Here is a 26921-nt window from a genome sequence, read left to right on the forward strand (position 1 = left end):
AGAGACAAAGATATTTGAAAAGTGAAATGAAGTTCATGGGAGTTACAGATTTGTCAAGAAGAATGGTCCAATATACCTTCAACCAGAATCCACACTCACATTAGAAGCAGCTATAGAAGCTTTAGGAAGTATCTAGAGCAGTGTTTCTTAACCTTGTTGGCGGTACCAAACCCCAGCAGTTTCATATGCGCATTCACCAAACCCCTCTTTAGTGATTTTTTTTTTTTTTTTCAAGACAGAGATGTTTTTACTGGTGCACAAAATGAGCCGTGCATAAACATCACCTTGTTCAAAGAATAAAACAAACACAATGCATGAATTCACAACAAATGACATACCAGCAAATCAGTGTGACTTCTGCTTTTGCCTTTGCGAGACCAGTTCAGATATGTGGATATATAAATCAAGTGTGTTCGGACCTCTGCAGTGGAGGCTCTGTCGAACCCCTGAAAACCACTCACCGAACCCCCAGGGTTTGACCGAACCCAGGTTAAGAACCACTGGTCTAGAGGCTGTTATTTCTGCAAAAGGAGGATCTACTAAATTTATGTACCTGCCTACCTTTGTTGAAATAATGATTGCACACTGTCTGCAAATCCAATAAACTTCTTTTCACTTCTCAAATATCACTGTCGCCATCCACCGTGTATGGATTCGGGCTAGCCCCCAAGATTAAATTGGGCTAGTTGATCAACAGCAATGTTTTAAAGAAGGGTTCGTCTGGGAGTTGAACCCAGGACCTCCCACACCCAAAGCGAGAATCATACCCTTAGACCAACGAACAAGAATGAGGGCTTGCGGACCATGTTACATTCCGTGTAACGTTGGCCTGTCAAACGCTCCACATAATGATAGACAACAGTGTTTGCAAGAGGAGCTTGTCCGGGAGCTAAACCCAGGCAATCATGCACCCAAAGCAAGAATCATGCAAGAATCATTCCCCTGTACCAATGAGCCCCATAGTCGACCAGCTGACCCCGTTACATTCCGATTGGTAGCCCATGTGACATGGACCTGAAGACTGAATGTCAGTGATTAATGGAATAAATGGAATCTGGTTGGCCTAATGCTCCTAATTCCCTAACTTCAAGCCCTAACGCTAACTCTAAAACCCTAATAATAACCAAACCCTAATAATTAACCCCTAACCTGCTAACTCGCTAACGGTAACCCCCTCACATTTAACCCTAACCTTCAATGCTCCCCCTAAAGGTAGTGCCCTCTAAACTTGAAGGCAGGCATATATGAACCAGACCAGCAGATTGTCCCATTTCAGTACTGTTTTAGAAACCTTTACAGATGGTTAAAATCCACATAATAGGTATATGCGCATGTGTTCCGTGAGCGTTCTCCTTTCTGTCCCCTCCCTTTCCTTTCTTCCGCCAAGCAGTGCATCTTGCCCCAACACAGGGCATGTTCCTCGTTAGTATCGTGAATAGTATCTCTGCTTGTTGCGTGAAAGACCGGGGTTCGCTTTTCAACCCAAGTGCGTTAACCTATGTTTGCAGCAGAGTTATTATATAGCTGCATTGGTTGTGCGTGCGTCTGAACTTGAGTGACCTGTAAGTTTTTCAAATTGAACTGAAACTTTCATCTGTAGCCACCTTCTACTAAATCAGTGGTCCCCAACCTCTTTTGTGCCACGGACCGGTTACGTGTCAGAAATATTTTCGTGGACCGGCCTTTATATAAATAAATAACACATTTATACACCGTATGTTTCGGACTATAAGTCGAGTTTTTTTTTCATACTTTGGGTGGGAGGGCGACTTTTACTCAGGAGCGACTTATATGTGAATTTTTTCACAAATTTTTACTTTATCATTAACACTTTACTTATTTACTAGTATAGTTGATCACTTCACATGTTATTTTCACTTTTTAACCGCATGAGGGGGCACTATGGCTGTGGAATAATTGGAGCCTCACTGACAATGAGTTCCATTTACTGACTTCCGAAGTCGGGAGATTTAGTGATTTGGAGTTATACAGATTATTCGATAAACTTGTTATTTATTTTATAGTTATTTGATATGTAGTTTATTTAGAGTAGCAACGTGTATGTTGTTAGACTTCAGTAGTTTCCGATTTTTTAGGGAGGCCGTGAAGGCAGCAGGGCGTGGGGGGGGCGGAAAGAGCGATCCTGGGCGCTTGCGTGTGTTGGCTCACATGTTGAGCTCTTGATTTGTGAAATAAAGAGCCGGCCTGTTACCAAACCCACGTCTTGCCTGGTACTTCTGTAACGCTACGATATAGTTATATATGTAGATCTGTGGAATAATTGGAGCCGCCAACTGAAAATGAGGCTGACATCAGCGCCGCACGTAGGTCCGGAATCGACAGCTGTTTATTTTGGGGTTTTTTTTACACATAGGATGAATATTCCGGTGGATTTAATGATTTGGAGTGACACGGATGGTTTGTTAAAATTGATGTTTATATTACATTTATTTGATATATCTAGTCTGACGTCCGTGGCACACGTATTCTTTCCGGCGTCAATTTTTTTTTCTTTTTTTTTTTCTCAAGTGACACGGAAGACGAAGATTCTGATGGATTTATTGATTTGGAGTGACATGCATGGTTCGATAAAATAGTTGTTTATATTTTTGTTATTTCATACATAGTTTATATATTGTTATATGGGCCTGTAGCAAAATTTGAACTGCAACGCGCCGCTGACATCGGACTTGTTGACTTGACTTAAATCACTGACATTCAGTCTTCAGGTCCATGTCACATGGGCTACCAATCGGAATATAATGGGGTCAGCTGGTCTAGTATGGGGCTCATTGGTGCAGGGGAATGATTCTTGCCTAGGGTTCTTTGATTACCCGGGTAAAACTCCCGGACGGGCTCTTCTTTGAAACACTGTTGTCTATCGTTGTGTGGAGTGTTTGACAGGCCAATGTTACACAGAATGTAACATGGTCTGCAAGCTTTCTTTGAGGCTCGTTGGTCTAGGGCATGGGTGTCAAACTCATTTTTGTCGCGGGCCACATTGTAGTCAAAGTTTCCCTCGACGGGCCATTATGACTGTCAACCCAAATAAATAAACGCCTCATATTATATACAGTATAAGCTACAAAACAAACTGACAAATAATTGCTTTTTCAAATCAGACTCGTGGAAACTTTTCACATATTTCAAAAATAATTTTAAGAAGATTCTTAAAAGTTCCGACAATTTGCAATGTTAGTATGACATAGATTTAATGCGCAATTTGTCGTTGCGGGCCACAGAAAATGATACGGTGGGCCATAACTGGCCCCCGGGCCTCGAGTTTGACACCAGTGGTCTAGGGGTATGAATCTTGCTTTGGGTGTGAGAGGTCTGGGGTTTAACTCCCAGATGATCCCTTCGTTAAAACATTGCTGTTGATCAACTAGCCCCATTTCATCTGAGGTGCATGTCACATGGGCTGTCAATTGAAACGAAACGGGTTGTGTTCATTTACCTTGGGTCTCTTGAATCTGTTGTTTCGATTCTCATCACTTGAATCTGCCGTCATGTGTCATCCATTGCGCCACTCACCCTACAAGACTGTATCGACTGTAAACTTGTGTGGAAAACTGTCATTGTCCAAAGGAAGGCTGTTTAGCAACAGTGACCAGCAGACAAATTCAACAAGGTCATTTGATTATACCATAACCCGGATTCGAATCGAACATTAACCACTACACGATCATGGCCTGTATGCAGTAGCGTTAATAAGATGCACATGTTGGCCATGATCGTATAGTGGTTAGTACTCTGCGTTGTGGCCGCAGCAACCCCGGTTCGAATCCGGGTCATGGCACACTCCAATTACTGTGTGGAATTTGTCCCTTTCTTAATATTGCTAAACAGCCATCTTTTGGACAATGACGATTTTCCACACGTTTGCGGTCGATAGCCTTAACTTGTAGGGCGAGTGGCGCAATGGATAAAGCATCATGGCGTATTCAAATAATGTCACCCATTTTTTATTTTATTTTTTCATTTTTGCAAAAGTTTACAAGCCACATATTCCCGTGGGGCTCGTGGAGCAATGGATAACGAACGCATCTGTCTACAGATCAGAAGATTCCAGGACTCCTGGCCAGCTCACATGCCATTTTGTGGTCAACATTAGCTATGTGTAATTTCTGTGAACTATTGGGTTGAAGTAACTCACAGACACTGTCAACCAATAGTCTTTCCAATTTTGTCTCATCTCGAGACTTAGGGATCATCGGATCTGCGTAGTTATTGGATAGTTCCACCAACATTTTAACATCAACAATCTTTCATGGTCTGCTTGAGTGTCGTGGCTGAAGATCCTAGAGAAAAGACCCTAAACATGCAACTGCATGTTGGCCATAATATAGCATTGAGGCGGCTGCAACCCCAGTTTGAATCTGGTTAATAGCCGAATGAACTTGTTGCAGTTATTTTTTATTCACCCTCAACAGTCTTACGTTGGACCATGACAAATTTACATACACGCAAGCTTACAGAAAATGACAACTTCCCGTGGGGCTAGTGGCTCGTTCCTTGCTCTGAACGGACAGCCAAAACGATTCCTAACACTTACTAATCAAGTCCTAACCAATTCCTGTGTGTGTATGGGGGAGGGGGGGGGGGGGGCAAAGGAACCAATCAGATGGCCCGAATCCATGCATGGCCGATGACGGCAGTGATCAACACAGTGATATTTGAGAATTGAAATGAAGTTTATAGGATTTGCAGACAGTGGACAATCATTATTTAAACAAAAGTAGGCAGGCGCATACATTTGGAAACCCCAACAGAAAAATGACATCAATATTTAGTAGTTCCTCCTTTTGCAGAAATAACAGCCTCTGAACCAGTGGTTCTTAACCTGGATTCGGTCAAACTCTAGGGGTTCGGTGAGTCGGTCTCAGGGGTTTAGCAGAGCCTCCCTCCACTGCGGAGGTCCGAACACACATGATTTATAAATTCGTGATAACGCATATCTGAACTGGTCTCGCAAAGGCAACAGCAGAAGTACTACTGATTTGCTGGTATATCATTTGTCGTGAATTCATGCATTGTGTTGGTTTTATTCTTTCAACAAGGTGGTGTCCATGCACTTCTGCATAAGTTCCGCTCTAGTCTTCTGGCCCAACTCTTTCGTACATATGATGACCATGGAAAGTTCTTTGCGAATGATCAATCTTTGCCTTTCATGTTCATCGGGACTACCCTTTTAATAGGTACCTACACTGTGTATTTGGATAGAGACTGCTGAAAGGGGACACATATATGCGTCGTGAACTACATGCATTACTGCGGGTGAAGAAGAGTGAACAAATAAGTCAGCAGACAAGCTTGCCGATTTATTAGTGCCCAGAAGAGCAGCACTCTGTTCCGTACTGTAACCTGCTAGGTTTGTTCCCGGTTCTTTATCTTTAATGCTCGATATGCTAACAGCAATTACCAAGAGGCAGCCTTCACAGTTTAACTCTTTAATGTATGCCAGAATGATCGATGCACAGCTGTGGAGCCCTTTCTGCCAGATGCGAAAGAAGGTCCCTCTCTCAGCGCCAAGGTTCCTGCTCTTATACTACTCTGGGCCGCCTTCCTGCAAGGAGGCGACTCTGCCTAATCTGTATGATAACGTGTGACCTTGTCGTCTTAACTGAGAGCGAATTCTACATATGTGCAAAGGGTGTCATAGAGAAGAGAAAGCTAATAAAGCAAGAGAAGGGTTGCAGCGATATAACGGCATAGCTCAAGCTACCCAGCTAAACACATGTGCCAAAGAGGCCTATTCTAACAAACCGTTGGTGAGAATGGCTAGAGATAGACTCTTATTGTTCCTCCCCACGGAAATCTTTAGTAAAAGGCGAACGATTTATTCGATCTGAAGAGAAAAAAGAATGAGCTGATAATCTGGGTGAAAACGGGCCACCCCACTGCTGGTCTCACCAAATTCACAGGGGGTCTCACACTCAAATTGCAGCAACCATTCCTTCTAATACAAACAATAGACGTTCATAGATTTACTATACTTAGAAGGCCTCAACCTAAATAGAAGGTTTAAACGAACGAGTATTTTGTGTTCATTAATGTCTTTTTTACTTAAAACATTGTTGGCGCACAGGATTGTAGGTACCTGATCGAACACATTCTTTCAAACAGCGATTGGGCGTCTATTTTGAGTATTGAAGGTAAAAACAGTTGTATGTCTTGGTACGTGTACTTTTGATATCAGAGAATGGGAAATGATCCCATCTCTGTGTTTTATTTGAAAACATGTGATTTCATAACGACACAAATCGGGAAAGAAAATACGATCGTAATTTCTCAAATGATTTCTCAAATTTCAGAAGTGCTCTATATCTCTCGTGTCGCAAATAATTGAGGCTTTTGTCGTTGCAGTGGAGGTGAATTTGGAGTGTAATTCACCTCCACTGCGACGGTGGCGTTCGAGATTTGACATTTGAATATAAATCTGTCCGTTACATTCCGATTGGTAGCGAATATGACATGGACCTGAGGACTGCATTTTAGTGATGAACGAATTCTGAGCGACTTCTACATATGTGCAAAGGGTGTCATAGAGAAGAGAAAGCTAATAAAGCAAGAGAAGGGTTGCAGCGATATAACGGCATAGCTCAAGCTACCCAGCTAATCACATGTGCCAAAGAGGCCTATTCTAACAAACCGTTGCTGAGAATGGGTAGACGGGGAAGCCTGTAAGTGAGTCCGTCACTCGCATACTCCATCGCTTCTCGGCCTTTTGGCTAAAATCAAGTGTAGTCTCGGTTCTTGGGTTTGAGGGATTAAGAGAGCTGATCATAGAAGAGAGAATTTTAACCATAAAAGTGGTGCCAAAGAGGCCTATTCTAACAAACCGTTGGTGAGAATGGGTAGAGATAGACTCTTATTGTTCCTCCCCACGGAAATCTTTAGTAAAAGGCGAAAGATTTATTCCATCTGAAAAGAAAGAGAGATCTGATAATCTGGGTCAAAACGGGCCACGTCACTGCTGGTCTCACCAAATTCACAGGCGGTCTCACACTCAAATTGTAGCAACCAGTCCTTCTAATACAAACAATAGACGTTGATAGATTTACTATACTTACAAGGACTCAACCTAAATAGAAGGTTTAAACAAGTATTTTGTTTTCATTAATGTCTTTTTTACTTTAAACATCTTTGGCGCACAGGATTGTAGGTACCTGATCAAACCTTCTTTCAAACAGCGTCACCTATCGATTGGGCGTCTATTATGAGTATTGAAGGTAAAAACAGTTGTATGTCTTGGTACGTGTACTTTTGGTATGAGAGAATGGGAAATGATCCCATCTCTGTGTTTTATTTGAAAACGTGTGATTTCATAACTTTATTCAAATCAGGGAACAAAATACGATCGTAATTTCTCAAATGATTTCTCAAATTTCAGAAGTGCTCTATATCTCTCGTGTCGCAAATAATTGAGGCTTTTCTCGTTGCTGGCATGGTTTGGAGTGTAATTTACCTCCACTGTGATGGTGGCGTTCGATATTTGACATTTGAATATAAATCTGTCAATTTACTTTAGAAAGTAAATGTTGTTTTCTAGAAATCTATACTGAGATGTATGAGGAACAACAATCGGGCGTATTCTTAAAAAGACAGACCTACAGCCGACAAAAAGGTTTTGATACGTTCATATCATATGACGAGTCAGGAACGTGGTAATTCCATATTATTTTGCATTGACTAATTTGGTTAATACAGTTTAGCAAGCAAATGCACAGTTCCATAGTACAGTTAATAACATGCTCAAAAGCATTCAGTGTGTCACAGCACCGCAGACCTAAACTCCATGTACGTACGACTGCGTGTGATTTTTGTTTTAATCAAAAAGACCAGGGGAGAGCGCGAACGCAGTCCACGACTGTTGTGTTTATACGGAGTAGAGATGAACGCGAATGCAACTTCTTTATTCAGCAACTTTTTATTTTCTCCCCACTCATGTCTTACATAGCAGTACAATGCCCCTGGCGCACCACAGAGCCCCCAACTGTCAACATTATTTGAGACCTCCAATAACAAACTATATAATATTATAGTTTCAACATACGATAATACCACATCTCCCTTTTTCCAGGGATCATAGGGTAGACTGCCTTTGTCTCGTCAGACCTTAGAGCAGTGGTTCTTAACCTGGGTTCGATCGAACCCTAGGGGTTAGGTGAGTCGGCTTCAGGGGTTCGGCAGAGCTGGTATGTCATTGCCCCGCCCCCGCCCCGCGACCCCCCCCCCCCCCCCCCCCCGCCCACGGATGGCTGAACACACCTGAATATCGTGTAAATTCGTGATAACGCATATCTGAACTGTTCTTGCAAAGGCAACAGCAGAAGTCACACTGATTTGCTGGTATGTCATCCCCCCCTATATAGAGGGGTTCGGTGAATGTGCACATGAAACTGATGGGGTTCGTTTAACTCGCCCCCCAAAGAGGGGTTTGTTGAATGCACATATGGACCTGATGGGGTTCGGTACCTCCAAAAAGGTTAAGAACCACTGCCTTAGAGGATTATTCTGCCTCTTGTGTAGAAAGGTCTGTTCCTAACTTTTGCCAAGGTCTTTCAGGGCACCCTGATGGCACGAGTGCCTCTTTTGGGTTGTGTCGCTCTTGTATGCATGTCCTGCAGTTCAGTACCATTTTGTTCACTTGCTGGCTGAGTCCCGGCCACCACACAGATTGACGTGCACGTGATTTACATTCCAGGACACCTAAGTGTCCTTCGTGTAATTTGAACAGCACGTCGTTCCTCATTGCGGAAGGTATTACCAGTCGTGTGTCCTTTAGCATCTTTCACTGTTAATGTGGCTCGCTCCGGCCAGTCATTTTTTAGCGCTGGTTCCTGTTTTGCATGTGCTGGCCATCCTTCCATGCACATGGTCATGACACGCGAGCAGACACTGTCGGCTTTCAACTGCTCTTTCAGGTTTTCTGTATATGATGAGCTGACAGGTAGACTCTCAGTGACACAGTCCACAAATATGTTTGTGCTCTCCATCAGCTCCTGGTCATCAGTGGACATGCGTCATTTTACAGGTTGCACGTGAAAGTGTGTCTGCTGTCCAAAGCGACTTTCCTGGTACGTGCACGATGGAGTATGAGTAGCGCATCACCCTCATCCTGAAACCCTGGATTCTCTGTGGCAAAAGATCCAGTGCTTGGGCTCCAAGCAGGATGAGAAGGGGTTTATGGTCGGTCTCCAGGCAAAACTCCTTTCCAATGAGGAAATCCCGAAACCGTTCACAGGCCCATGTGAGGCCCATGTGAGGCCCAGAGCTTCCTTCTCCACCTGTGTGTATCGTTGCTCAGTTGGAGTGAGTGACCGTGATGCGTAAGACACAAGCTTCCATCCTTCCCCTCATTTCTGAAGAATTACGCCCCCCAACCCATATGATGATGCATCAGCAGATACTTTGGTGTCTCTGCCCGGGTCATACATAGCCAGCACCGGAGGAGAGGACAGAGCTTTCTTTAGGTCTTCAAATGCTGCTTTTGTCCTTTTGGGGCACGACCACCATGCCGGCACACCAATCAGTTGGCTCCTTCACCCGACTAATGACGCCCAGAGCTTCCATGCGCTGGAGCTCTCTCTTGACTTCACCCACCAGTGGTAGTGGAATCCTCCTGGTTTTTTTTACTGAATATGGCACGGCACCTGGCTTGACCTTTATGGTGTATGTTTGTTGTAGCTAACCCAGACCGCTGCGCAACTTGGGGTAACTTGCCTTGAAAGTCTCCATGTCTATGCTGTCGACTCGGATAAGCAAGCCAAGAAATGTGCTCTGGTTTTGATCAATATATCAGTGTTTTTTTTTCATTTGCCGTTCTCATCCCTGATGTTTAGATCTGCTTCAAAATGAGGCTTGTCATCTTTCTGTGGCAACTGTGATTTTTTTCTGTGGCTCATCACCTGACACCTACCCACAGTTTGCGGTGTATTTGTCTCCCTAGACTCAATATATATATTTGTGTGTGTATATATAAACAGTGATCTCCAAGAACCACCATCATTTGTTTTTTTTTTTAACAACGATTACTTCTAGAACATTCCTTGAAAATAATACGTCCTCATCAGTGAGTTGTTTTAGAACAGGCCTGTCGGCTACTCATGTGGTAGTTGGGGGCTGCCTTTTGCCGATGGGCACAACTGTAGTGAATGCAAACTTCCTGTGTTGCAGAGAAGAACCAGCGGACACATATAGTCATTGCTTTTCTTTTTGTACCTTTAATCAGAAATCTGCTATTGGCTGTAATGAAGATTTGGCACACAAAACGTACCTATATTCCTGGACTTGGACTCTGACTCGGGGACTCGGACTCGGTCGGACTCTGTCATTTTTGCCGGACTCGGACTCAGACTCGGTGCTGATTTTGACCGAGTCCACCGAGTCCGACAATAAAAAAATCACGTTCAATTTTATTTTCATCATGCTGCTCAGAATGCGAGTAGGAATACTGTCCACAGCCCTGCTTACGATCAATGCGGCCACGTTGAGTTGCACTTAGGCTAATGTTTACATTATGTACCAATGTCAAGGACGATTATGTCACCCAGCTTATATCATTGATGTGTTTCGATAGTTGTGGGGTCGTCACTAATTATTTGTGTTTAGATAAATGTCTGAGCTATAATGGTGTAATTAATGATTAAAAAATATTATCTTACATGTCCCGTGTTTCAGAATGGTTATTTAATTGGACAAGAGTGTTTTCAAGCGTTTTGCCTCATGCCAATGGCACTCAGGGCTAAGGGTGGGCTTCAATGACCATTTTTGTAAAGCCACGCATTTAATACCATGTCAAATAATATATTAGAGTGTAGGTTATGTTCCAATGTATCCACTTCTATCGGTTAAATTGTCAACCGTACATTTATGACTATGCCTCGAGTGATCTACGTTATGAACTAGCACAACTCCGGTGGGGCAGGGAAAATGTTATCGATCCGACGTCCGATTGGAACGTCGCCTCACTTTTACGTCCGCCCTCTCAGCAAGGGATCCTATATAAGCCGAACCAGCCAGTGTGAAAGCAGTTGCGTTCGTTCTGATAGATTTTGATCTAAATTAGCCTTGACTAAAGACGAAGCAGTCACATGAATTAACGGAAAAAATTGACAGCCGGACTGGGACCCGGACTCGGACTCGGTGGTCAAGAGGCCGGACTCGGTGCAAAAATCCGACCGAGTCCACAGCCCTGGCTCAAACCTCATTGAATAAAGTACATAAGCAGACAAGTATATTCACATATTAAATAAATAAAAGAAACATTTTAAACATATAATTATACCTACACACCAAATCAATAAAGAAGACATAACTAGACATTTTTGATAAGTGGTAATGAGAAAGGTTTTTATAACTTTATGATCTGATATATATATTTCTGAGCACTTTGAAATAACAAATGTTTTTTGATATATTGCCTGAATAGCTTAATGACCCTTAAGGAACTGTTCAATGCATGCCTGATGATTTTCTAAATCACGGACACTGCCAAAGTCGTCTAAAAATGTTCAGTACTTGATTGTATCTTATGTTTTGACTAATTCTAGACACCAGTTTTCGATTACTACTGAACGTTCTGGACAGAGGGAAATATTTTGCCTAACAAAGAAAAGATATGGTTGAAAGCATGATTAAACTAAGAATATGATGACGTAAGCAAGTACATGGAGATCAAAAGAACAAACAAACAAAAACATGGTAAGTGGTGAGTACAAACTTTGCATGGTCAGGGAACATTAATAAATAGGTAGATGATGTCACAGCCAAAAGCTCACATAATTCCGTACAAAATGACAAAATTGAAAGAATGATGAATGGATGAGGTGGAACAGTATATGTGCAAGAATGTTTACAGGAAGGTCACTTGGAGATAAAACCAGCAGGTGCCAGAGGGAGACAGCCAAGCCAAAGACGATCGTCAAGGCTGAAAGACGGAAAGGACAACAACAGCCCCCACAAATCGAATCTCCCATAATCAGCACCCAACCCCACGGAACCAGCTCTCACCGAACCAGCACCCACTCCCATGGAATCAAACTCTCCTGTGAACTTGCCCCACCCCAAAGACTCATCACCCATCAAACTCGGCCCACACTGGCCGACTGAATATAAGCTGACCAAAGAACCTTGAAAGTGGCCTTTTCTGAATGGAGACTTTGCGCTCTTGAAAGGCCCAGCGCTGTATTGTACTTTCCTGAAGACAGAGCTTTCTGAACAAGAATTGTGATTGAACTCAACCAACCTGTGTAAGTCTAATTTCTGCTTCAGTGTCTTAGCATTTTCCTAAATCTGAAGAAATCAAACGAGCACACAGTGAGTAAATTGGATAACTGGTGATTGGCAATGACTTTTGCCGTGAGGCGCAGATAGTGCGCTCCCTAAATTGTGGACAAAATCCAACAGGTGCATGAACTCAATCTGTTCTTCAACAGATTTGATTCCGCCTCCCCCCCACCCCTTCACCTCGCTCCGCATCTTTTTCTACCACCTTCGACACTCCAGCCCCCCCGCCAGCTCACCAACCCCCTCCCCCGGAGTCACTCTTCTGTCTCCTGTCTCCACTCCATCACCCCGGTCTTCCGACATCCCCCTCTTCTTTACAGATCTTCAGGTTCACTTCAGAAAGATCAAAGCAGGGAAGACCCCGGGCCCAGACGGCATCTGGCCGAGACTGCTCAGGGATTGTGCGGACCAGCTGAGTGGTGTGGTCAGGTACCTGTTCAACCTAAGCCTGAGCCTGAACAAGGTCCCAGTACTGTGGAAGACCTCCTGCGTGGTCCCTGTACCAAAGGTGCCATGCCCCAAGGAGCCTAACCACTTCAGGCCTATTGCCTTGACTTCCCACCTGATGAAGACTATGAAGAGGATCATCCTGGGTCACCTGCGTTCACTAGTGGGAGCGCAGCTGGACCCCCTGCAGTTTGCTTACCTGCCTGGTGTTGGGGTGGACAATGCATTGATTTATTTACTGCACAGAACACTGCTTCACCTGGAGGACAACAGGAGCACTGGGAAGATCATGTTCTTTGTTTTCTTCAGCGCTTTTAACACCATCCAGCCGTCACTGCTTAGGGTGAAGATGGAGAAGGCGGGTGTGGACCAGTGCCTGACTGCATGGACAACGGACTTCCTCACCGACCGGCCGCAGTTTGTGAGGTTACATCGCAGTGAGTCCGACGTGGTGCACTGCAGCACTGGTGTCCCCCAGGGTAGGGTGCTCCTTTCCTTTTCACCCTGTTCACGTCAGACTTTACCCACGACACCGCACACTGCCAAATCCAGAAGTTCTCCGACGACATGGCCATTGTTTGAAATGTCGCAGAGGGGAACGATCTGGAATATAGGTTGGTCATCAAGGACTTTGTCAGCTGGTGTGAGCTCAACCAGCATCAGGTGAACAACACCAGCAAGACGAAGGGGTTGATTGTGAGCTTCGGGAGGACAGCACCCATCTTCACTCCAATGAACATCCAGGGATCGGACAGTGAGGTAGTGGAGAACTACAAATTCCTGGGTGTTCGCCTTAACAACAAACTGGACTGGACTGGACTGATCACACCCATATCCTGTACAAAAAGGGCCAGAGTCGCCTCCATCTGCTGAGGAGACTGAGGTCCTTCGGTGTGTGCAGGGCTCTCCTCCGGACCTTCTATGACTCTATGGTGGCCTCGGCCATCATCTACGCTGTGGTCTGCTGGGGTGGGGGCAGTAGTGACCGGGACAGGGGGGGACTGAATAAGATGCTCAGAAGAGCGAGCTCTGTTCTGGGCTGTCCCCTGGACTCCATTGAGGTTGTGGGTGAGAGGAGGACGTTGATTAAGCTTAAATCCATCATGGACAACACCTCTCACCACCTCCATGAGAGTGTGCGGTTCCTGAGCAGCTCCTTTAGCGGCAGACTTTTGCACCCTCGGTGTAGGAAGGAACGGTTCCTCAGGTCCTTCATTCCCTCTGCTGTCAGACTTTACAACATGCATGCCGCCTGATAAAATGAATGTGTTTCGTCTCTACTAGCAGCACTTGTGTTTATCCTTGTCTGTTATTTACCCTTTTTTGTAATTCTGGCACTTGTTTTATTCTTGCACTCGTATTATTATTGCACTGATATGCGCTGCTGTGACAAGTGAATTTCCTTGCTGTGGGATGAATAAAGTTCAATCAATCAGTCAAGAGTTGGTTCAGACTGAAGTCAAGTTTTTGATTTCAAAGCATGACACGTTAAATTGACTATGAAAGGGATCGTCTGATCCGAAGTCAGGTGCCTTATCCATTAGGCCACATCGCCATGTGAAATACTCCATGTTTTCAGTGTGGCCTTGATAAGACTGTTTAACGGTTCCCAACAAGCAAGGATGCCCAATGTGGGAACCGAACCCACGGCCCTGAGTTTAAGAGTCGCATGTTCTCCCCACTGAGCTAACCAGGCTTTTCGACCTTGGAATTGTTTCATTTTTTCATTTTTTTTGAATGGGTTAGGGGAAATAGAGAAATGTTTTAAGTGTGGCCTCTGAAACACATCTATTGATAAGACTAAAGAATCAAAGGTTCCCGACAAGTGTGGGCTGCCCAATATGGGGATAGAACCCACAACCCTGAGATTAAGACTTGCATGCTCTACCACCTGAGCTAACCAGGCTTCTCCTAATAAGAACTGTTTCATTCTTTCACTTTTTTTAATGGGTTTGGTTCATGAAAACCAGAAGCCACGTTTTAAATCTGGCCTCTGAAACACATTCGTTGATAAGACTAAACATTTAAAGGTTCCCAACAAGTGGCAGCTGTCCAATGTTGTCTCTAGTTGGAAACCCCAGCCCGAGTTGGAAACCCTAATTGGAAACCCTTGCCCCAGTTGGAATTCCTAGTTTGAAACCCTACCCGGAGTTGGAACCCTAGTTGGAAACCCTAGCCCTAGTTGGAAATGCTAGCTCTAGTGTGCAATAGAGAAAGCATTTTTTCTTTTGGTTTTTGTCACTTTGTTGCACTGAAAATGGAGATTGGGGGGGAGTCAGCACAACAAAAAAGAAATCAGAAACCAAAACCTTTCTGACAGTATAGAAAAGAATAATAAATAATACATAGAATAAGGTTTACTGTCTGTGAAGTTGAGTTTAATTGGCCAGTGGTTGAATCAATTTTACAGTAAAATAGCTCTGTAAAACCAACTATTCATGGCCTCGGTAGCGCAGGCGGTAGCGCGTCAGTCTAGTAAACTGAAAGTCGTGAGTTCAACCCTCACACGGGGCTATGTCTTATTTAGTCCTAACCCTAACTCGAGCCCTTGTTGGAAACCCTAGCCCCAGTTGGAAACCCAACTTTGAGAATGGTCAGACAGAAGTACCTTTTTCTTTTGATGAAGTTCAGTTTGATGGAAATGGCCGGTGGTTGAATCAATTTTACAGTAAAATAGAATTTTAAGACAGGTGCCACAAATTCTCGTTGGCGCAGGCGGTAGCGCGTCAGTGTCGTAATCTGAAAGTCGAGAGTTTGATCCTCACACGGTGCATGATTTATATATATTCCAACCCTAAATCTAGCCCTACCTGTAAACCCTAGTCCTAGTTGGAAATCCTAGCCCTAGCCTAGTTAAGTTTGATCAAAATGGGCGGTGGTTGAATCAATTTTACAGTAAAAAACAATTGCACAAATTGCAAATGCATAGCCTCGTTCGCGGAAGTGGTAGTGTGTCAGTCTCATAATCTGGAGGTCGTAAATTCGACCCTCACACAGGGCACACTTTTATATAGTCCTAACTCTAGCCCGAATTGGAAACCCTCATCCTCGTTGGAAGCCCCAGTTGGAAACCCTGGCCACAATTTGAAACCTTAGTTGGCTTCCCTAACCCGAGTTGGAAACCCTAGTTTCAGAATGCTCAGACTAAAAGTCACTTTATCTTTCTGTGAAGTTCAGTTTGATTGAAATGGCCGGTGGTTGGATCAATTTTACAGTAAAAAAGAATTGTAAAACTGTAAATGCACAGCCTCATTAATGCAGGTGCTAGCATGCCAGTCTCACAATCTAAAGGTCAAGAGTTCGGTCCTCAGGTGGGGCAGACTTTTTATATACCTAGTCCAAACTAGCCCTAACCCTAACTCTAGCCCTAGTTGGAAACCCTAGTCCTAGTTGGAAACCTTAGTTGAAAACCCTATTTTCAGTAGGGAGCAGGTTGCTCAGACTAAAATAACTTTTTCTTCTTTTAAGGGGTAGGGCAGCAAAGTAAGCAGGGATTGTGAATATCAGCAAGCACAGGTTGCTCAACTGGAGTCAAGAGAAACAAATTAAAAATTGTACATCAGATGAAAAATGTGCCTCTTTCTTTTGGCTTTTGTCACTGACATTTGGGGTCACCACAACAAAGATCAAAACAGCACAAAAACAGTTTACCTATATTTTGTCACGTCTCGCCCCCAACTGCTCCACTATGTGTCTGTCTTGGTTTCTGTCTGTGTGCTCGCCCCTCCCCTCCTGTGTGCCCATGATCAGTGTGATTGTTCCCACCTGCCTCTCGTTACCTGTCGTGTATAAAAGTCCTGTCTGCCCCTCTCTCCCTGTCGGATCATTGGTTTTGGTTTTGGTTGCTGTCGTTCGGTGTTGGCGTGCTGTCTTGGTGCCGTCGTGTCCTGCTGTCTTCTTGTTTCACGTCCTGGTCAGTCAAGTTATTGTTTAGGTCATGTCAGTTTACCGAGTCTGTATTTTGAGTTGCTTCGGTGGACCCTGGTCCGGGCTGCACTTGGTCGTCCTGCTCCATGCTCCACACCCGACCGTGACATATTTTCCTCTTTCAATTTGATGATACACTAGACATGAATACCTGTTTAGATTTGAAATCTTATCCATTAGGCCAGATAGCCATACAGGAAATTCTGACAAGTGATAGCAGTGCAATGATTTTTGAGCATATACAGTAAATCTACAGCCTAGATTCAAGTGGAGTTAACTGACTGGATCAGAAGATTAAGGGGTTCAAGTCCCTTCGTTGTCAATTTAATGAATGTCAAGAGGAAAGTAGTGGATAATGTGTCTAACATTAAATAATAGTTTTTATTTTGTTTCTGCATTACCCAATACATCTCCTTCACATTGTGACACATTCTCCCATTATCTGTCTGTGTTAGGTAGAGAAAAAGATTTTAAAGGAAAGGTAAGTATTGTTGTGTTGTGTTTTGTTGTATTGTGTGTTGTCATTACCGTATTTTCTGGACTATAAGCCACGTTTATTTTCATAGTTTGGGTGGGGGGGCGACTTATACTGAGGAGCAACTTATACGTGATTTTTTGTCACAAATTTTCAAAATAAAAAAAAAAACGAAAAATGGATAAACGAACCGTGATGTAGCAAGGGATTACTGTAGTTTGAACTGCAAGTGACATCAGCGGCGCGGCGGTTGTTTACTTAAAGGACAAAGGATTCGATCACGGGATGACGAAGATGACGAAGGGCCCCATGTACTACCGGCATCTTTAGTGGCTTTGCTTGTAAGTGACACAGAGGACGGAGAGTTTTTTTTTCCCAATGATCATCACACACACATCTGGGTGTGGTGAGATTTGTCCTCTGCATTCAACCCATCCCCGTGTGATTTTGATCCATCCCCTGGGGGAGAGGGGAGCAGTGAGCAGCAGCGGTGCCGCGCTCGGGAATCATTTGGTGATCTAACACCCAATTCCACCCCTTAATGTTGAGTGCCAAGCAGGGAGGCAATTGGTCCCATTTTTATAGGTATGACCCGGCCGGGGTTTGAACCCACAACCTTCCAGTCTCAGGGCGGACACTCTACCACTAGTTTGAAGGATTTAATGATTTGGAGTGACACAGAAGGTTTGAAAAACTATTATATGTTTCACGCACACCCGGTCCTATTCTATGGAGCTCTCTTCGACCTCTGTGGCTGGAAGTGCCACCTCCAGGGATGGAAGTCCACGCTGCCACACGCCTGGAAGTCGATGCCGGTGCTTGGGGCTGTGTGGCGGTGAACTGTTTATGTTATTGTTATTTGATATAGTTGTCATTTTCAAAACTTGTTCAGGAAAAAAAATATTATTCAGTGGTAATGTTGGACGTTTTCAATAAATACAAATTCATACAGTTTTAGGGTTCTCAGGTTAAAAAAGGCAATGCATGCACGGGGGCCCCCAGGGCTGCGTGCTTAGTCCATTGCTCTTCACCCTGCTGACGCATGACTGCACTGCGACCTACAGCGACAACCGCATAGTGAAGTTTGCTGACGACACGACTCTGGTGGGTCTCATCACGAAGGGCGACGAGACTCGGTACAGGTCGGAAGTTGACCTTCTGACCATGTGGTGCAGGGACAACAACCTCCTGCTGAACGTCAATAAGACCAAGGAAATCGTTGTTGACTTCCGGAAGGGTCACACAACACACCTGCCGCTGATCATCGACGGTGCTGTGGTGGAGTGGGTGAGCTGCACCAAGTTCCTGGGGGTGCACATCAGTGAGGACCTCTCCTGGTCCGCAAACACCTCGTCACTGGCAAAGAAAGCTCAGCGCCGCCTGTACTTCCTGCGGAAGCTCAGGCGTGCATGTGCTCCTCAGGCAGTCCTGTCTACATTCTACCGTGGCACCATTGAGAGCGTCCTCACCAGTTGCATCGCTGTCTGGGGTGGTAACTGCACTGAACAGAACTTGAAGGCCCTGCAGCGCATAGTGAATACGGCTGGTAAGATTATTGGTGCTTCGCTCCCCTCCCTGAAGGACATTTACACCTCCCATCTCGCCCGCAAGGCAACCTCGATTGCCAGAGATGTGAGTCACCCGGCTCACTCTTTGTTTGACCTTCTGCCCTCTGGGAAGAGGTATAGGAGCCTGCGCTCCCGCACCACCAGACTCGCCAACAGCTTCTTTCTCCAGGCTGTTAGGGCCCTGAACTCGCTACCCCCTTCTGCGTAGCGTGCGGCACTGTTGCGCTATTTTCTGGAATGTCTGCTGTACGCACACTTGCTCCTTTTTTTGCTCCTCTTATTTATTTATTTATTTGTTGTGTTATTTATTCATTATTTATTCAGCACGCTTTTGTTATACTTGTTTACTTGTTTGTCTGTTGTGGGCCATGTCTTGTCACCATGGGATAGGGGGGAACGAAATTTCGGTTTCTTTGTATGTCTTCGGCATGTGGACAAATTGACAATAAAGCTGACTTTGACTTTGACTTTGACTTAAACAGTTCTACGAATCCTGTTTCATCCACTGAGTGTGTATGTGTGCCACACGTTTTTAGCAATTAAGCCCGTGACTGAAAATGCCGTGTGCGGTAAAGACGTCGGCCCATGATCAAGAAGGTGGTTCACCCCATGTGAGGCTCAGCCATTGCACTACGGTTGTGCTGACCTCTGCAAATTCCCCTACTGTGTGAATCTTGACTCTATTATTTCTGGTAGTGGGGGACTGTGTTCGCGCTCTCCTCTGGTCTTTCTGATGAAAACAAAAATTAAGCGCAGTAGTATGCACATGGAGTTTAAGTCTGCGATGCTGTGACACACTGAACGCTTTTGATTATGTAATTAACTGTACTCTGGAACTGTGTGTCAGGGTTCTCCAGATTATTCTTATCGTATGATTATGTTGGAATGCAGCCTGTAATAAATAACCTAGCTAGATTAGTTTTATGCTTATGTTGGAATGCAACCTGTGATAAATCACCTAGCGTGTCCCATCCTACACAAAGTCGTAAAACACCCCTTGCTATGTTTTGACTAGAGGTCAAGGGCTTTCTCTATTCAGTCCACTCTTACCCCCACCCTGTTTCTCTTAATAAAAATGCTCTTGCAGGAGGCGAGAGTCAGACCTCCATTCGAACATCGCTGTACGCACAGCGACGAATGGACTCTCCACCTGCAGGTGTCTAAAGGGACTTACTCGTCTCCCGTGTGGTTCTTGCAAAATAAGTTGGACTGAGCGAATCTCTAACACTGTGCATTTGCTCGTTAAACTGTATTCACCAAATTAGCAAATGCAAAATAATATGTAATTACCACGTTCCTGACTCGTCATATGATATGAACGTATCAAAACCTTTTTGTCGGCTGTAGGTCTGTCTTTTTAAGAATGCGCCCGATTGTTGTTCCTCATACATCACAAGTATGGATTTCTAGAAAACAACTTTTACTTTCTAAAGTAAAATGACAGAAATATTTTCTAATGTCAAATATCAAACGCCACCAACGCAGTGGAGGTGAATTACACTCCAAACCATGCCAGCAACGTCAAAAGCCTCAATTATTTGCGACACAAGGGAGACATAGAGCATTTCCGAAGTTTGAAAAATCATTTGAGAAATTACGATCGTATTTTGTTTCCCGATTTGTGTTGAATAAAGTTATGAAATTACAAATTTTCAAATAAAACACAGGGATGGGATCATTTCCCGTTCTCTCAGACCAAAAGTACACGTACCAAGACATACAACTGTTTTTACCATCAATAATCAAAATAGACGCCCAATATAATTGAAAGAACGAGCGCCATCAGTGTTCGATCAGATACCTACAATCCTGTGCGCCAACAATGTTTAAAGTAAGTGAGACATTAATGAACACAAAATACTCGTTTAAACATTCTATTTTGCTTGAGTCCTTGTAAGTATAGTAAATCCATCAACTTCTATTGTTTGTATTAGAAGGAATGGTTGCTGCAATTTGAGTGTGAGACCGCCTGTGAATTTAGTGAGACCAGCAGTGGGGTGGCCCGTTTTGACTCAGATTTTCAGATCACTCGTTTCTCTTCAGATCGAATAAATCTTTCGCCTTTTACTAAAGATTTCTGTGGAGAGGAACAATAAAGAGTATACCATTTCCGTGGAGAGGAACAATAAGAGTATATCTCAATTTGTTGATGCTCTGCGAAAGAATATCAATATTGCAACGGATAGCCGCCTATATCATACTCCGTGCAACAATCATACGTTCACATAATTTATACCGGCACGTGTGAACATGTTCACATAAACAGAGAAATTATGCCGAGTGCAGACAGACAATCACGTTTAAAACCTCGTTTATCATCCATCCATTTATCCATCCTATTCCGCTTATCCGGGTTGGGTCGAGGGGGAGACAGCTTTAGGAGGGACTCCCAGGCTTCCCTCTCCCCAGCCACTTCATCCAACTCAACCCGGGGAATCCCAAGGCGTTCCCAGGCCAGCCGAGAGACATAGTCTTTCCAGCACGTCCTGGATCGCCCGCGAGGTCTCCTACCGGTGGGACATGTCCGGAACACTTCCAAAGGGAGGCGTCCAGGAGGCATCCTGATGAGATGCCTGAGCCACCTCATCTGGCTCCTCTCACCGTAGAAGAGCAGCGGCTCTACTCCGAGTCCCTCCCGGATGACCAAGCTTCTCAAGGGAGAGCCCGGACACCCTGCAGAGGAAACTCATTTCGGCCGCTTGTATTCTGGATCTCGTTCTTTCGGTCACGACCCAAAGCTCGTGACCATAGTTGAGGGTAGGAGCGTAGATCGACCGGTAAATTGAGAGCTTTGCCTTTTTTCTCAGCTCTCTCTTCACCACGACGGATTAGTACAGAGTTCGCATTACTGCCGACGCTGCACCAAACCGCCTGTCGATCTCGCGCTCCATCCTGCTCTCACTCGTGAACAAGACCCAAAGATACTTGAACTCCTCCACTTGGGGCAGGATCTCATCCCCGATCCGGAGAGGGCATCCCACCCTTTTCCGACCGAGGACCATGGCCTCGGATTTGGAGGTGCTGACCCTCATCCCGACCACTTCACACTCGGCTGCGAACCACCCCAGTGAGAGCTGGAGATCACGGCTTGAAGAAGCCAACAGCACCACGTCATCTGCAAAAAGCAGAGACGCAATGCTGAGGTCCCAGAACTGGACCCCCTCAACGCCTTGGCTGCGTGTAGAAATTCTGTCCATAACCATTATGAACAGAATCGGTGACAAAGGGCAGCCTTGGCAGAGTCCAGCCCTCACTGGGAAAGAATCTGACTTACTGCCAGAAATGCGGACCAAACTCTGGTATTGGTGATACAGGGACCAAACCGCCCTTATCAGTTGGCTCAGCACCCCGTACTCCCGAAGCACCCTCCACAAAACTTCCCGAAGGACACGATTGAACCCCTTCTCCAAGTCCACAAAACACATGTGGACAGGTTGGGCGAACTCCCATGCCCCCTCGAGGATCCTGCCCAGGGTGTAGAGCTGGTCCACTGTTCCATGGCCAGGACAAAAGCCACACTGCTCCTCCTTAATCCGAGGTTCGACCTCCCGACAGACCATCATCTCCAGCACCCCTGAATAGACCTTACCAGGGAGGCTGAGGAGTGTGATTCCCCTATAGTTGGAACACAACCTCCGGTCTCCCGTCTTAAAGAGGGGAACCACCACCCCAGTCTGCCAATCCAGAGGCACCGTCCCCGATGTCCACGCAATGCTGTAGAGGCGTGTCAGCCATGATAGTCCCACAACATCCAGAGCCTTTAAAAACTCTGGGCGGATCTCATCCACCCCCGGGGCCATGCCCCAGAGGACTTTTTTGATTACCTCAGTGAGTTCGACCCCAGAGATTGGAGAGTCCACCTCAGAGTCTCCAGGCCCTGTTTCCACAATGGAAGGCGTGTCGGTGGAATTGAGGAGGTCTTCAAAGTACTCTCCCCACCGACTCACGACGTCCCGTGTCGAGGTCAGCAGCACGTCATCTCCAGTGTAAACAGTGTTGACGGTGCACTGGTTCCCCCTCCTGAGACGCCGGATGGTGGACCAGAATTTCCTCGAAGCCATCCGGAAGTCATTCTCCATGGCCTCGCCAAACTCCTCCCACGCCCAGCTCGGGCTCCTTTTCAGTCAGAGAGGCGATATTCCATGTCCCAAGAGTCAGCTTCTGCAGCCAGGGATCGGTCCGCCAAGGTCCCTGCCTTTTTCCGCCGCCCATTTTGCACTGCACCCGACCCCTTTGGCCCCTCCGGCAGGTGGTGAGCCCATGGGAAGGGGGACCCATGTTTCCTTTTCGGGCTGTGCCCAGCCGGGCCCCGTGGGCGAAGGCCTGGCCACCAGACGCTCGCCTTCGAGCCCCACCTCCACGCCTGGCTCCAGATGTGGGGCCCGGTGACCCGCGTCCGGGCGAGGGAAAACAAAATCCATTTATGTTTTTCTTCATAAGGGGCTTGTGAGAGCCGTGCTTTGTCTGGCCCTTCACCTAGGATCCGTTTGCCATGGATGACCCTACCAGGGGCATGAAGCCCCAGACAAGATGGCTGCTAGGATCATTGGGGCGTGCAAACCCCTCCTCCACGGTAAAGTGATGACTAACGAAGGGGCTTCGTTTATCAATGCAGTTTAACTTCTGGTGGGACCCATTTGAATTGGCACATGCCAGTCTATTGTAATTTGGCAAAAAATATTGTTTTTAAATAAAAAACAATAACCAACCCTGTCAATTGCACAAGCACTCCTCTTTACTGTTCACAAGCACAATCACAAGTACAAGTCGTCTTCATCCATAAGCACATGAGTCTTTCCTTGTTAAAACACAGCAGCCCTACAAAAAATGTTCCATCAACCTTTAGTGTCTTAATAGACAATGATGGTATTTATTTAAATATTGAAACAAAATATCTACCTCCTTCAATGTTACACGTGAATGCACATACAGAGAGAAGTTTTATTCATTTTGATAAGGCTACATGAAGCAAAATATAAAGGTGAATACACACTGTTTTCGTGCACCATTTTAGCCCAATTCCATCATTTCCTTGTCTGTCTGTGCCTCCTTACCAGCAAATTTCTGGAAGTCCACTTGGCGTCTTTGATGGCAGCAAAAGTGAGCCACTGCTTTGTAAAGTCTTCTTGCTTGATTTTCAACGGGCTCACCCCATAGAGTACAAGGTTCAAGATTCAAGATTCAAGAGTTTTTTATTCGCCATGTTTGAGCGTGCCAAACAAGGAATTTGACTTCGGTAAATCACAGCCTCTGTTCAACATTTAGGTGACTAACAACAACATGTGAAAAATGAAAGATATTCTCAAACATCCCCTGATCTTAAACTGATCTTAAACTCCCAAGAGGGCAAGGAAAAACTCATAACTCCAGCTAGGGGAAATGAGAAACCTTGAGAAGAGACCACAGATGGGAGGGTCCCTCTTCGAGGATGACCAGGCTGCAATGGATGCAGAGAGGACACATAGTACAAACAGTGTAAACAAAAAAGGTGTGGAAAGCGGGATGTTATTGCACAGTAATGACTCTGAGACTCTAAGAGTGGTGTGAGTTCATCAGAGCGACAGCCTGGGGGAAGAAGCTGTCTCTGTGTCTGCTGGTTTTAGTGTACAGAGCTCTATAACGGCGTCCAGAGGGGAGTAGTTCAAACAGGCTGCAACCTGGGTGCGAAGGGTCTGTTGAGATGTTGATGTCTGCATTCAACACTTCCCTTGCCGGGAACTGCAGGTCGCCCACAGGTATACGGCAGCCATGAACTACCTGAGCAGGTGCCACACTGACTCCTGGGCGCCACAGCCAGGTCGGGGGCACGTTGAGAGCGCTGATATGCCCCGGGAGTGCATAACGGACCTGACTGGGAGGCCATCATGGGCCACCATCCACGACAGGTCCCAACAAGTTTGTTTCGAGAGGGCGGGGTGGTTGACGTTGTGCCAAACTGTTGTGGGCTCGCCGAATGCGGGTCCGAGCACTGGACAAACCACTTCCCGCTGTACGACAGAGATCATAGATCTGTGACTTGTTAAAATGTCACTATTTTCTTGCTCTAATTTAAAGTTCTTCAAAAACTTTTTGGTGAAGAAATAAGAAGGTGGCGCGTTAAAAGACACAGGAATTCATTGGTCGATGGGTATTAGCTTTAGTTTCCGGAGGTATGTGTCACGTCTCGCCCTGCTCCACTATGTGTCTGTCTTGGTTTCTGTCTGTGTGCTCGCCCCTCCCCTCCTGTGTGCCCATGATCAGTGTGATTGTTCCCACCTGCCTCTCGTTACCTGTCGTGTATAAAAGTCCTGTCTGCCCCTCTCTCCCTGTCGGATCATTGGTTTTGGTCATTGGTTTTGGTCATTGGTTTTGGTTCCTGTCGTTCGGTGTGTCGTCCTGTCTTGGTGCCGTCATGTCCTGCTGTCTTCTTGTTCCACGTCCCGGTCAGTCAGTCAAGTTATTGTTTAAGTCATGTCAGTTTACCGAGTCTGTATTTTGAGTTGCTTCAATAAACCCTGGTCCGAGCTGCACTTGGTCGTCCTGCTCCATGCTCCACCACCCGACCGTGACAGTATGAGCCCATCCAGAATCGTGTCATTGCTTGGCTTTTCGATGCATTTGGTGTAACGAGCGCGCTTCGCAGGTGCAGGGCAACATATCTGCTTCCGAGGAAGAGTTTTAAGTTCGGGACTCCTTCTCCTCTGTTTTTTTTTCTTTTTCTTCATGGTGTCCCTCTTCAGTCCCTCTGACTTGGATTTCCAGGTGAAGTAAAAAATGGCTCGGTCCAATTCTAAAAGCAACTTACTTGCTGGGATGAAAACAGAACTGATTAGTAAAAGCAAGGGTAAAATCACCACTTTTATGGTTAAAATTCTCTCTTCTACGGTCAGCTCTCTTAATCCCCCAAACCCAAGAACAGATACTACACTTTATCTTAGCCAAAAGGCAGAGAAGCGATGGAGTATGCGAGTGAGGGACTCGCTTACAGGCTTCCCCGTCTACCCATTCTCACCAACGGTTTGTTAGAATAGGCCTCTTTGGCACATGTGATTAGCTAGGGAGCTTGAGCTATGCCATTATATCGCTGTAACACTTCTCTTGCTTTATTAGCTTTCTCTACTCTATGAAACCCTTTGCACATATGTAGAAGTCGCTCTCGGTTAAGATGACAAGGTCACACATTATCACACAGGCTAGGCAGTCGCCTCCTTGCAGGAAGGCGGCCAGAGTAGTATAAGAGCAGGAACCTTGGCGCTGGGAGAGGAACCTTCTTCTGCATCTCGCAGAAAGGGCTCCACAGCTGTGCATCAATCATTTTGGCATACATTAAATAGTTAAACTGTGAAGGCTTTCTCTTGGTAATTACTGTTAGCATATCGAGCATTAAAGATAAAGAACTGGGAACAAACCTAACAGGTTACAGTACGGAACAGAGTGCTGCTCTAATGGGCACTAAAAAATCGGCAAACTTGTCTGATGACTTATTTGTTCACTCTTCTTCATCCGCAGTAATGCATGTAGTAGTTCACGAGGCATATATGTGTCCCCTTTGACCAGTCTCTATCCAAATACACAGTGTAGATACCTATTAAAATGGTAGACCCGATGAACATGAAAGGCAAATGAGAATTTGCCAAGAACTTTCCAGGGTCATCATATGTACAACGGCTGCGCCAAAAGGAGTCAGGCCAGAAGAATAGAGCGGAACTAACACAAGATTTGAACGCACGCCTTAGTAGAGACTGAGAGCCTAAATCCAGCGCTTCAGCGACACTACCTACCAACTGCAGTTTCAACATTGAATTTTGTTGACATTTCTAATAAAATGTGAAAGTGGATAAAAAGTTGGTTTCTCCACCAGCATCCAGGTTAGTGCTGCCCGACTGAGCTTTGTTCATAATGTAATGAGTGACAGTCAGAATCCAGTTACGAGTTGGAACCGAATGCTTGTTAGCCGATTAGAGGACTTGATGAATTGCTAGCACTGAGCAGCAGAGTGGCGCAGCGGGAGCGTGCTGGGCCCATAACCCAGAGGTGGATAGATCAAAACCATCCTCTGCTGTTTGTCTGGTTTGGACCTTCTTTCAAGTCATGCTTTTGAGAAAAAATGTCGTGCGCATTATCTTTTCCACACGTTGGTTGTGCTGCACCTGGAGGCAGGGCTCGAAGGCGAGCGTCTGGTGGCCGGGCCTTCGCCCATGGGGCCCGGCCGGGCACAACCCGAAAAGGAAACG

The 26921-nt window shown here is 45.4% G+C and overlaps 4 non-coding genes and 3 pseudogenes across 4 annotated transcripts; 4 read left to right on the forward strand and 3 right to left on the reverse strand.

Moving 5' to 3' along the window:
• The first annotated feature begins 3727 nt into the window (after positions 1-3727).
• Positions 3728-3799, forward strand: trnah-gug (transfer RNA histidin (anticodon GUG)). The gene has a single exon. It is a non-coding gene; the product is annotated as a tRNA-His (tRNA).
• Positions 3800-5756: 1957 nt separating this feature from the next.
• On the reverse strand, positions 5757-5868 carry LOC125986414 (U5 spliceosomal RNA). The gene has a single exon (XR_007487614.1). It is a non-coding gene; the product is annotated as a U5 spliceosomal RNA (small nuclear RNA).
• Positions 5869-6832: 964 nt separating this feature from the next.
• LOC125986412 (U5 spliceosomal RNA) lies at positions 6833-6942 on the reverse strand. The gene has a single exon (XR_007487612.1). It is a non-coding gene; the product is annotated as a U5 spliceosomal RNA (small nuclear RNA).
• Positions 6943-15179: 8237 nt separating this feature from the next.
• trnat-agu (transfer RNA threonine (anticodon AGU)) lies at positions 15180-15252 on the forward strand. Its single transcript has one exon. It is a non-coding gene; the product is annotated as a tRNA-Thr (tRNA).
• Positions 15253-19279: 4027 nt separating this feature from the next.
• LOC125986399 (U1 spliceosomal RNA) lies at positions 19280-19431 on the forward strand (annotated as a pseudogene).
• A 1302-nt stretch (positions 19432-20733) lies between these two features.
• Positions 20734-20818, forward strand: LOC125986409 (U5 spliceosomal RNA; annotated as a pseudogene).
• Positions 20819-25437: 4619 nt separating this feature from the next.
• On the reverse strand, positions 25438-25645 carry LOC125986406 (U2 spliceosomal RNA; annotated as a pseudogene).
• Positions 25646-26921: the final 1276 nt, after the last annotated feature.

This window comes from Syngnathus scovelli, chromosome 18 (genome assembly GCF_024217435.2).
Source record: "Syngnathus scovelli strain Florida chromosome 18, RoL_Ssco_1.2, whole genome shotgun sequence".
Taxonomy (NCBI): domain Eukaryota; kingdom Metazoa; phylum Chordata; class Actinopteri; order Syngnathiformes; family Syngnathidae; genus Syngnathus; species Syngnathus scovelli.